Source organism: Bos indicus, chromosome 4 (genome assembly GCF_029378745.1).
Source record: "Bos indicus isolate NIAB-ARS_2022 breed Sahiwal x Tharparkar chromosome 4, NIAB-ARS_B.indTharparkar_mat_pri_1.0, whole genome shotgun sequence".
Taxonomy (NCBI): domain Eukaryota; kingdom Metazoa; phylum Chordata; class Mammalia; order Artiodactyla; family Bovidae; genus Bos; species Bos indicus.
In genome coordinates this window covers 77,343,011-77,356,927 of record NC_091763.1, presented here as the reverse complement: position 1 = coordinate 77,356,927, position 13,917 = coordinate 77,343,011, and the positions used below count along the sequence as shown (strand labels likewise).

The 13,917-nt window shown below is 49.4% G+C and overlaps 1 protein-coding gene across 14 annotated transcripts in view; it reads right to left on the bottom strand.

Moving 5' to 3' along the window:
- The window catches only part of CAMK2B (calcium/calmodulin dependent protein kinase II beta), a 92,517-nt gene that overhangs the window by 67,421 nt on the left and 11,179 nt on the right, over window positions 1-13,917 (bottom strand). The window lies entirely within an intron of this gene.

Here is a 13,917-nt window from a genome sequence, read left to right as displayed (position 1 = left end):
CACACACGAGAACAGCAGTGCTGCCCCTGCAGTCTGTGGGCGCATCTCAGATGGAGAAAACCCACGCGAGGCCTCCTTTTCTCTCTGCCCCTCTGAACAGAGCACCCAGGCTACAGTGGCCACCCCTCCCTGCGGATGCCCCCTCTCCAACCACACGGGCATCGAGGGCCCCCCCACAGCCCTCCTCCCGGACACCCTGGGGAGTGGAGTTTCAGGTGGATGAGCCAGGAATGTCACTTCAGAGAGGACGTTTTCTTCACATTTCTGACAATGCTGAGAGCAGATGGAACACTCCATGAGCAGAGAAGGTGCTGTGTCCTGACCACAGAAGGCTTATGACAAGGTGCACCCTACAGCCTAAGGAGGTTTAGATGTAAATGACCACGAAGGGTAACCCTTTCATGTTTCTTAGGCATTAATGTCATCATCGTTAGGCTATACAGTCACATCAAGTTTATGAGTCCCACACAGATGAGTATAACTCAACTTTGACACGTGTCCATGACACTGCATTCCTCTTAAACCCTCAGGCCTCATACTTCACTCTGTCACCCTCAATACTGCCCAGACCCACCCACCACCACCCCTGCCATAGCCGGAGTCCTCAGGGCCCAGTTCCACCAGGTATAGACATCCTTGAGAAGCTTCCAGGAGGACTCAAGGTGGCAAAGCCAGTGGAAACAAGAGGGTGGGCACCAGCCCAGGGAACGTGGTAGGGTCTGAAGGCAGTGGGAAGCACTGAGATTACTGAACGGGTACAGAGTTATTGTTTGGGGTAATGAAAAAGTTCTGAAAATGGGTACTGGTGATGGTTATACAACGCTGTGAAGAGACTCAATACCACTAAACTCTACATTTGTTGTTGTTGAGTCACTGAGTTGTGTCTGACTCTTTATGACTCCATGGACTACAGAATGCCAGGCTTCCCTGTCCTTCACTATCTCCCGGAGTTTGCTCAAATTCATGTCCGTTGAGTCCGCAATGCTATCTAACCATCTCATCCTCTGCCACCCTCTTCTCCTTTTGCCTACAATCCTTCCCAGCATCAGGGTCTTTTCCAATGAATTGGCTCTTTGCATCAGGAGGTCAAAGTATTGGAGTTTCAGCATCAGTCCTGACAACAAATATTCAGGGTTGATTTCCTTTAGGATGGACTGGTTGGATCTCCTTGCAGTCCAAGGGACTCTCAAGAGTCTTCACCAGCACCACAGTTTGAAAGCATCAACTCTTTGGTGCTCAGCCTTCTTTATGGTCCCACTCGCACATCTATACATGACTACTAGAAAAACTATAGCTTTGACTATACATACCTTTGTCAACAAAGTTACATCTTTGCTTTTTAATATGCTATCTAGGTTTGTCATGGCTTTTCTTCCAAGGAGCAAACGTTTTTTATTTTTATGGCTGCAGTCATTGCCCGCAGTGATTTTGGAGTCCAGAAAAATAAAATCTGTCACTGCTTCTACTTTTTCCCCTTCTATTTGCCATAAAGTGATGGGATTGGATGCCATAATCTTAGTTTTTTGAATGTTGAGTTTTAAGCCAGCTTTTTCACTCTCTTCTTTCACCCTCATCAGGAGGGTCTTTAGTTCCTCTTTGTCTTCTGCTATTAGGGTGGTATCATCTGCATATCTGAGATTGTTTCATTATAATACACCAATCCTATCAGATTAGAGCCCCATCATTATGACCTCTTTTAACCTTAATTATCTCCTAAAGAACCTATCTCCAAATACAGCCATGTAGAGGGTAGGGCTTCAACCTATGAATTTGGGAGGACACACAGTTCAGTCTACCACAAGCATTTATCAAAAAAATCTTCAACTAATATCATAGTTTTGGTGAGAAAGTAGGTGAATTTAAAATAAAAAATGCAATATTATTCACATTATCACCAAAAAATAAAATACTTGGGTATAACTCTACAAAATATGTACTATACTGATGAATGAAATAAAAGAAGTAAATGAAAGGAGAGATATCCCATATTCATGAAAAGGAAGATTGATGTCAGAATGTCTGTTCTTTCCAAGTTGATCTATAGATTCAATGTAATCCTAACCAGAATTGCAGGAAGTTATTTTATGGCTATTGACAAACAAATTCTAAAGTTTATATGGAGAGGCAAAAATCACTTCTCAACCTTTTGGTTCAGATCAAGTATAGCAGACAGAAAGGCAAAACACCCAGAATAGCCAACATAATATTGATGAGAGAAGAACAAATGTAGAGGATTTATACTGTCCGACTTCAAGACTATAAAGCTATGGGAATCAAGACAGTGTGATTTGGTAAAAGAATAGACAGTAGATCAATGGAACAGAACAGACAGCCTAGAAGTAGGCCCACACAAACACAGTAAACAAATTTTTGACAAAGAAATAAAGGCAATTCAAAGAAGAAAAGACTGTCTTTTCAAAAAATGAAGTTTGCTATGGACTGAATATTTGTTTGTGTCCATCCCCTCCCCATCCCCCACCACCAAATTCATATGTTGAAATCCTAACCCCAGTGGGATGGTATTAGGAAGTGAGGCCTCTGGGAGGTGATTAGGTCATGACAGCACAGCCCTCATTAACAAGACTAATGCTTTATAAAAAAGACTCCAGATAAATCTTTCTACCCCTTCTGACACAGGATAAAGATGACCATCTAGGGAGCAAGTTCTCACCAGACTCTGAATCCGCCAGAGCCGGGATCTTGGATTTCCAGTTCCTAGAACTGTAAGAAATAAATGTGTGTTGTTTATAAGCCACCCAGTTTATGGATGCTATAGCCAGGCTATAGCAACCTGAACAATCTGAAACAGTACTGGAGCTAGTGAACATCCAGATGCAAAAAAACTAATCTAGACACAGACCTCACACCTTTCACAAAAAGTAACTCAAAATGGATCACAGACCTAAATGTAAAATGCAAAACTACAGAAGTCATAGAAGATCTCATAGGAGAAAATTTAGGTGACCTTGGGTTTGGCAATGATTTTTTCAGATAAAACACCAAAAACATGATCCATGAAAGAAAGAATTGATATGATAGGCTTCATTAGAATAAAAAACTTCTGCTCTTTGAAAGATGAGTTAAGCAAATTTGCAAAGCACATATTTGATTAAAGACTTGTATACAAAATATATCAAGAACTCTTAAAATGCAATAATAATAAAACAAACAACCAAACAACCTGATTAAAAATAGGCCAAAGACTTTAACAGACTCCTCACCAAAGAAGGTATACAGATGGCAAAAAATCATATGACAAGATGCTCCTTATCATATGTCATCAAACGCACATGAAAACAACAATGAGATACCACTACACATGTATCAGAATGTAGAAAATCCAAAAAACTGCTAACACCAAATGCTGGTGAGGATGTAGAGTAACAGGAGCTCTCATTAACTGCTGGTGGGAATGCAAAGCAGTGCAGCCACTTTGGAAGACAGTCTGGCAGTCTCCAAAAAACGAAACCTACACTTACCATATGATCCAACAAGCATGCTCCTTGGTATATGTCCAAAGGAGTTGAAAACTTACGTCCACACAAAAGCTTGCACACAAATGGTTACAGTAGCTATAACTGCCAAAACTTAAACGCAACCAAGACGTCCTTCGTAGAATGAATGGGTAAATGGACATCGTTGGGATGTCCTAACAATGAAGTATTATTTCTCTCTAAAAAGAAACAAGCTATCAAGCCAGAAAAAGACATGAGGGAATCTTAAAAACATATTACTAAGTGAAAGAAGCCAATCTGAAAAGAGGACATACTGTATGATTCCAACTACATGACATTCTGGAAAAAACAACATTATAGAGACAGTAAGAAGTGGTTGTCTGGGACTCTGAGGGTCGGGGGGTGGGAATGAACAAAGGAGCACAGAGGACCTGAAATGCTGTAGTGACAGGCACACGACATTGTATCTTTGTCAACCCTAGAGCTGTGCGACAGAGTGAGCACGGCAACTGCGGACTTCAGTTAATATTAACTGCATGCTTTATAAAAAGCATCCTGAGCCGTACTGGTCACCAGCTGTAACAAGTGTACCACGTCCGAAGGGAGATGGTTATAGGAAAGGGAATTGGGGCCCGGCTGTGAGGTAAATATGGAAACTCTCTACTTTCCATACAATATTTCTGTAAACATAAAACTGCTCTAAAAAAGAGTCCATTCAGTCTTCTTTTGAAGTATAAAGAGGAAAATTAAGTATTTTTATGACAGACATTGGGGTTGGGGGATTTTTTTAACCACATGTGGAAAAGCCTAAGGAAAATACCAGTATATCAGTCACATCGAAACCTTGACACTCCAGCGTGACCGAGGACCTGCACAACGTGAGAAGGCTGCTTGGGGCTGTCATAGACTCTCCAGCCCCGACAGCTCCCAGGACTGCCCTCTACAGTTTCCAAAGTGTCTGTCCCCTGGCTCTCAGGACCCCCGTGGAAGATGGGAAGGGTGGGGCACCAATGCCTTGCTGAGCCCGTGGCACTGTGGGTGGCAGAGGTGACCGAAACGCAGACCTCCCTTTGATTTTCCCTCATAGCTCAGTTGGTAAAGAATATGCCTGAAAGGCAGGAGACCCAGGTTCGATTCCTGGATCGGGAAGATCCCTTGGAGAAGGAAATGGCAACTCACTCCAGTATTCTTGCCTGGAGAATCCTATGGAGAGAGGAGCCTGGCAGGCTACAGTCCATAGGGTTGCAAGAGTCGGACACGACCGAGCGACTAAACCGCCAGCCAGCACCGCCGCCCACCCTTCCTGCACATTCACCTACCAGGTGCCCTTTGTTGGCTCTGAAAGAAAGGGGGTTGGGTGGGGATGCGTGGAATATTCCATCGAGGGCAGAGAAGGAGCAGGAGAAGCTGCGTCTGGGAGAGGAAGGGCTGGGGGTGTGTGGCCAGAGCCGAGGCTCAGGGGCTGCCTTCCCCCCGACTCTACCCAGGGGTCTGGCTCACAGGCCGGCTCTTACTAGCTACACAAAACCAAATGTTCTGGTGATGTCAAGCTTGACCTGGGTGTATTTACACCACAGGAATGGGGAAGCAGCATGGCTCAGGATACCCCCGGCCCTGTTAACACTGATCAGCTGTCCCTAGAGAGGGGACTATGACAGGGAATGCCACCGCTCCCCTCCTGCTCTGTGGATGGTGTGGAATGTGGGGAAAGGGGTGGGCACCGCTCCCCTCCTGCTCTGTGGATGGTGTGGAATGTGGGGAAAGGGGTGGGGGGGATGAGGTCCTGGCCAGGCCAGAGGCCTCCTGAGGGCAGATAGTCCAGGCTGTCCCAGGACAAGAGAGGGCCCCAAGGTAAGAGCTGATCTCCGCCAAGGGCTCCTCTCAAATCCAACCTGTCATATGCCGCCTCGGTGGGCACCCGCCATTCCTGGGCCTCTTATGGGATGAGGCTCACGCCTACATGCTCCTTGCTCTCGCCTACCCCACCTCCCCTTCTCTGTGTTGGTGTCTGACCCTCTCCTTCTCCCTCTTTCTCTCAGGTACAATCCTTAGCAGCAAGCTCCCCAGATGACTCAAGTTGAGGGTTTGCATTAAGCAAAGACCAAAACAAGGACAGAGGAGGGATAGGATGAAGGGAGGCCCTGGACCACCTTGGACCCTTTGATGCTTGGGGCCCCCTCCTCCCACCAGGCCAGGGCAGAGCCTGCAGTTTGGACCTGGCCTTGTGCCCTGCAGTGACCTCTGCAGAGGGTGTTGGGGGGAGCAGGTAATGGGAGAGTTAAGGCCCACTTGATGCATGGTGGGGGGGTTGGGCATGTGCTGACAGGACAATAGGAGAAGGAGCAGGAGGGGTAAGCAAGGCCTTCTGCAACTGCACAGCTCAGTATTGGAGGAGGAGGCACCCGCATCTCTAGAATTCCTCTCCTGCCCACACTGAGAGGCCTCAGCCCGGCCCGGCCCACCCACGCCCAGGCCCTCTGTTCATCAGCTTCAGGGTAGCTGAGCCTGAAGACTGACCAAGGTGGCCTCATCAGCCCACGGGTCACCCGGAAAAACCATCTCATACCTGAAGCACGAGGTGAACTCAGGGACAAGAGAGCAGTGGCTTTGGTTTCATTTCTATTCATGTTTTCGCCACCTGAAAGAACTTCCATTTCATCTTCTGTGAGCTGCCTGCTTAGGTCCTTCATCCATATTTCAGTTGGAATTTTAGCTCTTTTCTTATTGACCTGTAGGACCTCTTTATATGTGAAGGCAACCCTTCCTCACCACATGCAGCCTCCGGGGCCCACCTGCAAGGAGCAGGAGACTTATTACACGCTTGGGAGAAAGGTAGCAAGGCACATTTTTGTCGGTCCCTGAAATAAATTGGGATGCTTCAAGGGCAGGGCTTGGGTCTGCACTTGTTGGCCCCTAGAATCTCGATGGCACAGGATTCCAGCCTGTCAAGGGAAGCTGGCCACAAGCTGCGGGCAGGGCAGTAAGAAGCCACATCCAGGCCTGGAGAGGCCTGGGGCCTCCACCACCTTGTGTGCAGGAAGCACCCCACTTAAGGCTCTCGTCCTGGGTCTCTGGCCTCCTCTCCTTACTCCCGGCCCCACGCCCCACCTGGGGTACCTGGATGTCCCCCTCGAGTGCCCAGCAAGCAGAAGTCAACTCACCCTGAATTATCAGACACCAGTGACCATAGAGGTTCCCAGAACCATTATGGACTTTTCACCTGTTTTCCATCAGAAAAACCAGCTCAGAGAGAGGGCCCTGGCCCTACCTGGACACCCACGCCTGCCCTTGGTCTAGCCATCTGGGGTGCTCTGGACAGAGGCAGGGTGTCACATCATGGGCCTCCCTTTCACTGACACTTGGACAGAGAGGGCCAAGTTGTTCCACCACCAAATAATTGTAAACATTTTGGTATTTTCAGAAGCATTGAACATATTATGGGAAGGAAGTAAAAGTCCCCTTGATTGTGAAGATGACCAAACTGTGTGGCCATGGAGGTGTCAGTGAGGAGGCTCTGGGGAGCTCCTGCCCGCCTCACCCCACAGATGCAGAGACCTGCTGCCCCGGGAAAGGGGTTCTGTGGTGGGGGGTGTACATGCAAACCCTGAGGAGAAAAGCTCACACCCTCAGGTTTCTGGTTCAAAAGGAAATCTGAATTTGAGAGTGTCAGAACCCTCAAGGCTAGAGGCTGAGGCCTTGTGTGCCCCCAGAAATCTCCATGGTCAGCAGCCCTCCACTGATGGCCAGGCCAAGTGGGCCCAGGAAGGTCCGGCAGAGGCACCAAGGAAGCTGGTACAGGAGTTTCCGATGAGAAGCAGCTCACATCTGCCCTGCTGGGGTCCCGGCCAGCCCACCTGCCCACCTCAGGCTGCCTGTCCTGATCTGGAGACACTGACATCACTTCAGGGCCACTGCGCTCTTAAGATGCCTTTATCAGAACCTGAGCCCAGGGCCCTCTCCAGCTGTGCCTCCATCTGCTACCTTCATGCTCAGGGGCCACCCTGGAGGGCCATGGAACCCGGCCAGCATCCCCAGAGCTGGATGCACCCAGCACCACTGCAAGGGCCGGTACAGCCCAGAAAGCAGCCCACGTGGCTGCCCTCCCTGCGTGACCGTCGACAGACCAAGGGCCGATTCAGAAGCCATGGGACCGCTGAATGCACACACAGCCGCAGCAGCTGGGACCATGTTCCCAGCCTGGGTCTGTGAGCCAGCGGCCCACAGAGCAACCTTCAAAAGCAGCTCTTCAAAGCCACGTCCACCCCACTCGTCACAGTGCCAGGCAGTCACCGATGGGGACAGAACTGAGTCAACCCCCTGGGGGCCTGAAATTACTGCTGAGGCTGCGCAGCTCACGGAGGACAAGCAGGAGCAGATAAGGGAGGAGGGACAGCGACTGGAAGGTTCAGTGGCCCTGGCGGGAAGCAGGGCATCTGGGCGGGCATGGGAGCAGCACCGCCTGCCTGGACAGATGCTCTGAACACAGACGGCAACTCACCACCCACGGTGGCCCAGACCCAACAGGATCTGGAACTTAGGAAGATGGGCTTCGTGGCCATTTGATTCCTTTTTCCTGGAAGGGGTGGGCATATCCATTAAAGCTCTAGGGACTTGTTTTTCTTTTATGTTTCGGGTCAATCAGACTTCATCCTCCTTAGGTTGTATTCTCCAGGAACGCAAATACCTGTGTGATTGGCTCACAGATGCCCGAGCATCTGACAGGTGAGCTTTGCGGCAAGTCTCAGAGGAAGGAAATGGGATTTCCACAGAGTCAATTCACGGAGCCACAAGGGACCCCAGAAGGTCATTTGACCCAAACCTCCTGGTTTATCAGGCTTCCCTGGTGGCTCAGACGGTAAAGAATCTGCCTGCAATGCAGGAGACCTGGGTTCAAACCCTGGGTCAGGAAGATCCCTGGAGGATGGCAACCCACTCCAGTATTCTTGCCTGGAGAATTCCAGGGACAGAGGAGCCTGGTGGGCTTCAGTCCATAGGGTCGCAAAGAGTCAGATATGACTGAGAGACTAAAACTTTCACTTTTCATTTTCCTGGTTTATAGAGGGGGAAACTAAACCCAGAGAGATTACACGGTGGCCCAAGCCACACAGCCCAGTGTTGAGAAGTCGTGGCCAGTGGGAGGAGACCATGCATTATGTCCTTTAAAACAGCCGCGAGGCCCAAAGTGTCCATTGACAGGTGAATGGATAAGCAAAATGTGGTCCATCCATACAATGAATATCATTCAGCCTCAAAGAAGAAGGAAATTCTGACACGTGCTACAACATGCGTAAAACCTGAGGACAGTATGTTGAGTGAAATAAGTCAGACACAAAGAGGCAAATGCTGTGCGCGTCCACTTACATGAGATGTTCAGAGCAGTCAAATTCAGAGACAGAAGGTAGAACAGGGGGTGCCAGGGGTTGGGGGAAAGGGAAGTTTGTGATGTTTAATGGGGACAGAGTCCATTTTATCAGATAAAAATGTTCAGGAGATGGATGGTGGTGATGGTAACACCACAACAGGAATATACTGAACACCGCTGAACTACACACTTAAAAATGGTTAAGATGGTAAATTTTGTGTTATATATATTTTACCACAATAAAAAAAAGGAAGACTGGTAGGATATGTAGCTGTATGTCTAAGAAATCACTAATAAAAAAAATAAAAGAGACTGGTACTTGTCCTGCTAACTTTAAAGTCAAATTTTCAAAAGGAGTGCCTTTAGAACCACGTGCCATACCTTACCTCTGCTGACAAACAAGGAACATTTAGAGAAAAAAAGCATAACAACCCCAGACAGAAAACCACGAGCTGAAAGGAACAGCTGTGACCGGCTCAGTGCTGCCAGGCACAGACAGGGTCCCTGATCTGTGGGCCAGGCCAGGGCAGAGACGACCCAGTGGGCAGGAAATGCATGCCTTGCCCGTGGATGTCCTCCTTGTCCCACCTGGCCTGGAACCACCCTCCTTAGTTTGGGCACAGAAAAGCGGCTGGTCCACAATGCCAACTGCACTGCATGGTGTCCTGGACAGCCCCCTCTTCGGCTCTGGGCTGTGTCCTCCTTAATGGTCACCCCGGCCCCTCCTCCCAGGCCCTGGCCTCAGAGACAGTGCAGAGAAAGCTGAAGCACCAGAGGCCTCCAGACTGGGCATGGGCTCTGCCCTCTCTGCCACGTAGTCAGCTCCTTGCACTGTGTGACTGACCTCACAATGACACACCCCCTTCACAGATGAGGAGACTGAGGCTCTGAGAGGGGACCCTTCTGCCCAGGGGTGCAGCACCAACCCACTATCCCCAAGAGAATACACTCGTGACTGTCCCCTCCTGTTGGTAAGGACCCACTTCAACGCCCCTGCCACACAGAGCCCAGGCCTCGGTGTCCACTCACCTGGGAGCCCCAGACTGACTTAGGCACAGTGGAACCTGGAGATTGTGCAGGGGTTCCACACAGATAGCACCCCAATGGGGAAGCAAGGTGAAGACCCCGCACACTCCAAGAGGTGATGCGCAGAAGTCCCCAGTGAAAGCAAGACCCAGACCCCCACCTAGTGCCTGTACTGACCGTCGGGGCTGGGAGATGCAGGAGACGGGAAAGCAGAGGGGACTGAAACTCAGATGACAGCTCAACCCGGCGGAGGAGCCTGAGAACGGGCAGGCCAGAGAAGGCAACCTCAGGACGGCCTCAGGAGAGACCCCTTTGTTGTGTGACCACTAAGTTGCATCCAACTCTTTGTGACCCCATGAAATGCAGCGCACCAGGCTTCCCTGTCCTTCACTATACCCCGGAGCTTGTTCAAACTCATGTCTGTTGAGTCGGTGATGCCATCCAATCATCTCATCCTCTGTCGTCCCCTTCTTCTCCTGCCCTCAGTCTTTTCCAGCATGAGTAGGCTCTTCGCATCAGGTGGCCAAAGTATTGGAGCTTCAGGTTCAGCATCAGTCCTTCCGATGAATATTCAGGGTTGATTTTCTTGAGGATTGACTGGTTTGATCTTGCAGTCCAAAGTATTCTCAAGAGTCTTCTCCAGCACCATACTTCGAAAGCATCAATTCTTCGGTGCTCAGCCTTCTTTATGGAGAAACCCTGAAGCATCCTTTAAGTAAGGAAAGGAGAGGAGAAGGGAAATGGATGGACCAACCCAGCCCCCAGTCCCTGCTCCACAAGGTCCACCAGCAAAATGAAGGGAATGCCCAATGGTCTCCATACCAGGAAGAGCCTGTACACAGATGAAGGAGGAACGGAAGAAAAGTCTAAACTTGAAGCAGAAAAGATAGCTTAACTCCCACAAGACAGGCTGTCCTAGGCCGTATGTCCCTCAGGCAATCAGTCAAGATGAGCATTTGTTCATGGGTCAGAAAATAAAAATGCAAGTGTACGAATGTGCCCACTCTCAGGCCACAGAGGAATCGTGAAAAGCACCGCCTTTCAGGCACCACAGTCAGCAAGCTGGAAGTCTCTCTGCTGCTCCATGGCCCCGCCCAGACCCGAGGGGCCAGAGACCCTCAGGGAAGGAAGGGGCACAGATGAGGGGACCCTGGAGCCCACTCCACGCTGGAATGACAAGACTGCCGGGGCCCTGGCCTCAGCACCCAGATCCCAGTCCAGGAATCATGGATGGTACAGTCCCAAGGGGACCACTCAGGACAGAAACAAGTAGAGCCCCAGCACACGGATCAACACCAGGGCCAGAGCTCTGAAGCCAGGGCACCTACTGGTCCCTCAAAGTGGAACCCTGAGCTTGAGGTGTTCCAGCAGGGTCCGTCCCCGCCTGGTCTCCACAAAGAGTGGGAGGACACTCACCCCGTGTGGCACCTGGCCTCTGGATTCCCAGCCGAGCCCTGCTCCTAGGGACTCCCAGCTCCTGGACTTCTGGGGCCTTCCTCGGCCAGGGATTTGGGGATGAGGCCAGCAGGGTTTACAGCCTGCCCTAGGGGTGCCCCAGGGGACAGAAGGAGTGGGAGACATGGGAGCCTGGAAAACGGGCCAAGGAGAAGAGAAGGAGGTAAGGAGAGGTGAGGGGGAGGACCAAGGCAGGAAGGAGGAGCACAGGGCAGGCCCAGAAAGGAGGCAACTAGACTTCCCGGAATCACAGAGCCGGGGATTTGGGGTTTGGGCTCCACCCCTACTCCAGCCCTTCCCATCACTGCCAATCGCACTGACAGCCTGTCCTCCTCCTCCACCCTCACCCATCACCCCACCCACTGGGACCCACCCTTCCTGCTCCCAGAGGAGCCTCACCCTCCAGCACCCATCCGGCATAACCCTCCTCCCCCAGTCAGGGCCAGGTGAGAGATGAGAGGATGGGACCTTCAGGAGCTGTGTCCAGGGGCACGGTCTGGGTCAGGGGTCGGGCTGCGGTGCGGCCTCTTGTTGCTCATCATGGCCTTGTGTCCACTCTGAGACCACTCTGGACCCAAAGCCAGTCCAGGCTGTGGGAAATGAAACACCAACCAAGACTTGGCAGAGTACGAGGTGAGGTCTGTGGGTCTCCCCTCCCAGCCTCTCATCCCCCACTGTCTAGCTCATGCCAGCCTCCAGCTCCCAGGCAGCTCTCAGTTGCTTCTGGGCATGCTGACAGGTGTCCCGGGGTGAGATGGCGCCAAGGTTGGGGTAGAGGGAGCCGGGGGATGGTACACTGTGTCTTGGCCATGGCGTTGTGGGCCCTGCCCTCAGACACCACAAGCTGACTCATAAGGTACTCCATTTCTTTTTCTGCACGAATAATTCTCCATTGTGTGGAAATAACACATTTTCTTTATCCATCCATCAGTTGATGGACATTTGGTTCGTTTCTACTCTTTGGCTATTGTGGATAATGCTGTTATGAACAAGTTTTTGTGCAGATGTATGCTTTTTTCTCCACAAGATATCAAATATATTAATATTTCCCTGTGCTATACAGTAGGTCCTTATTGTTTATCTATTTTATACATAGTAGTATGTATCTGTTAATCCCACACTCCTAATTTATCCCTCCCCTGCTCCTTTCCCCCTGGGTAACCATAGGTTTGTTTTCTCTGTCTGTGCATCTGTTTTGTAAATAAGTTCATTTATCATTTTTTAAGATTCCACATATACCACATAAGTAGTATCACATGATATTTGTCTTTCTCTGTCTGACTTCACTCAGTATGATAATCTCTAGGCCCATCTATGTTGCTGCAAATAGCATTATTTCATTCTTTTTCATGACTGAGTAACATGCCATTGTACATATGTACAATATCTTCTTTATCCATTTATCTGTCAGTGGACACTCAGGTTGCTTCCAAGTTTTGCCTATAATGAACAATGCTGCTATGAACATTGTGGTGCATGATCTTTTCTAATTAGAATTTTCATCTTTTCCAGATACATGCACAGGAATGAGATTGCTGGATTCTATGGTAACTCTATTTTCAGTTTTTTAAGGAACTCCATACTGGAAGAAACACAAACTGGAATCAAGATTTCTGGGAGAAATATCAATAACCTCAGATATGCAGATGACACCACCCTTATGGCAGAAAGTGAAGAGGAACTCAAAAGCCTCTTGATGAAAGTGAAAGTGGAGAGTGAAAAAGTTGGCTTAAAGCTCAACATTCAGAAAACAAAGATCATGGCATCCAGTCCCACCACTTCATGGGAAATAGATGGGGAAACAGTGGAAACAGTGTCAGACTTTATTTTTCTGGGCTCCAAAATCACTACAGATGGTGATTGCAGCCATGAAATTAAAATACGCTTACTCCTTGGAAGGAAAGTTATGACCAACCTAGATAGCATATTCAAAAGCAGAGACATTACTTTGCCAACAAAGGTCCGTCTAGTCAAGGCTATGGTTTTTCCTGTGGTCATGTATGGATGTGAGAGTTGGACTGTGAAGAAGGCTGAGCGCCGAAGAATTGATGCTTTTGAACTGTGGTGTTGGACAAGACTCTTGAGAGTCCCTTGGACTGCAAGGAGATCCAACCAGTCCATTCTGAAGGAGATCAGCCCTGGGATTTCTTGGGAAGGAATGATGCTAAAGCTGAAACTCCAGTACTTTGGCCACCTCATGTGAAGAGTTGACTCATTGGAAAAGACTCTGATGCTGGGAGGGATTGGGGGCAGGAGGAGAAGGGGACGACAGAGGATGAGATGGCTGGATGGCATTGCTGACTCGATGGACGTGAGTCTCAGTGAACTCCAGGAGTTGGTGATGGACAGGGAGGCCTGGCGTGCTGCGATTCATGGGGTCGCAAAGAGTCGGACACGACTGAGCGACTGATCTGATCTGATCTGATACTGTTCTCCATAATTGCTGCACCAATACATTTCCACCAACCGTGTGGTTCCCTTTTCTCCACACTCACTCTAGTATTTATTATTTATAGACATTTATTTTCTGATGATGGCCATTCTGACTAGTGTGAGGCAATGCCTCACTGAAGTTTTGATTTTTTAACAAGTTGTGTGTATTTCTGACTGTGCTGGGTC